Genomic DNA, 1,940 nt, shown 5'->3' with positions numbered 1-1,940 from the left:
TTCTGTCTCCCTTTGAGTTACTTGAAAAAAAAGTTACACTCCATTTTGATTTTATCCGTAGTGTTTTTGAGTTTATCTCTTTGCATAACTTTTTTAGCGTCTTCCCTAGGAATTATATATATGCATAGCTTGCCAGTCTACTGGTGATGTCATCTACCAGTTCGAACAAAGAATAGAAACCTTACCTCCATTTTCATCTATTTACCCTCCCCATTTAAATGATAATTGTTTTGGAGCACCTGGGTGGCTCAGTTGGTTGAGCATATGACTCGATTTTGGCTTGTCATGATCTCAGGGTCGTGGGACTGAGCCCTGCATCAGGCTCTGCACTGGGCATGGAGCCTGCTTAAGATCCTCTCTCACTCCCTCTCTCTCCCTCTCTCTCTCTCTCATTCTCTCTCTCTCTCTACCCCCCCTGCCCCTTCCCCTTAAAAAAAAAAAAAGATAATTGTTTCAAACATTCCCTTTACAAATATTTAGAAACACATTAGACTGTGTTATGATTTTTGCCTCAACTATCAAACACATTAGAAAGCTGAAGGGGAGAAGGAAAGTCTATGGAGTTTACCCATATTTTTGTTCAATGTTTGTTCATCCTTTCTGGTGTTCCAAGGCTCCTTCTTATATTATCTCCCCTCTGTTTAGACAACCTTTTTATCACTCCTTGAGGATAGATCTGCAGCTGAGTCCCTTCTTTTTCTTCATCTGAGGATGTCTTGACTTCTCTTCATCCCTAGAGGGGATTTTTGCAGGCTATGGGACCTGGCTCTTTTTTTCTTACAGCACCTGAAAAATGTGTTACTTCCTTCTGGTCTCCACTGCTCTACTGAGAAATCCACCATCATTCACATTATGTGTCCCCTGTAGGCAAGGTTCATCTCTTGCTGCTGTCAGAAATTTTTGCCTTTCATTTTCAGAAATTTAATTATGATGTACCTTGGATATGATATGTGATGGATTTCTTTTGGTTCATCTGGTTTGGGGTACGCTCAGCTTCTTGAATCTGTGGGTTTATGTCTCTTGCCAAATTTGGGAAGTTTTCAGCCATTATTTCCTCGAATACTTTTCCAACCCTTTCCCCTCTCCTTCTGGGACTCTGCTGACACAAATGTTTGATCTTACGTTAGGGTTCCTAGGTCCCTGAGACTCTATTCGTTTTCCTTCCAGTCTGGATTCTGCCTCTTTCCCATCCATCCTGCTGTTGAGTCCATCCATGGGGATTTTGATTTTGGTTATTTTATTTTTCGGGAGCAGCTTCATTACTGCCAGGCATTGGTGGGTGTCCACTAGGCCTCCTTCGATACCACCCCAGTGGGAGTTGGGGGCACCGTGTTTGCCTGGTGAGGGGGGAGGCCTAAGTCCCCTTGGCCTTTGCTGGCCGCCGCTGTTTTTCTGCAGTGGCAGGATGGAGCAAAGCCGTGTCTTACCAGTTTTCTGTCTTGCCAGGCTGCCTCCGTTCTGGTCCTTTGGCTACAGAGAGCAGACTTTGGTCTGGGCTTTGTCTGTGCCGGTGCTGTTTCTGCCAGGGGTTTTATTTGCGCTTAGCAAGAATAGGGAAAAGTAGGTCTACTTGATCTTCCTGGAAGCAGAAGTTCCAGTTTATTTTGGTAGCTGTTAAGTTTTGTCCTTTGTTATGTGTGATGCAAACATTATTTTCAGTTGCTTTTTTTTTTTTTTTAAATGGTGCATTTGGCTTTGCAGGAATGTTTGACTTTTATGTAGTTGAATATATTAATCTTTTAAAAAATGGATTCAGAGTTTTGTAGCATGCTTGGGAAGAGCTTTCTCAAACCAAGATTATGAAAATAAAAGTCTCCCCATTTTCTTCTAGTTTTGTTGGAATTTATTTTTTCTACGTTTAAATATGTGAGCCATCTGGAATTTATTTTGGTGTGAGTAGGAATCGGAATTTCCCTGTGCTGTCGCCGCCACTCCCGTGG

This window comes from Felis catus, chromosome B2 (genome assembly GCF_018350175.1).
Source record: "Felis catus isolate Fca126 chromosome B2, F.catus_Fca126_mat1.0, whole genome shotgun sequence".
Lineage (NCBI taxonomy): Eukaryota > Metazoa > Chordata > Mammalia > Carnivora > Felidae > Felis > Felis catus.
The sequence above is the reverse complement of the archived record's forward strand: the minus strand, read 5'-3'. Positions refer to the sequence as shown.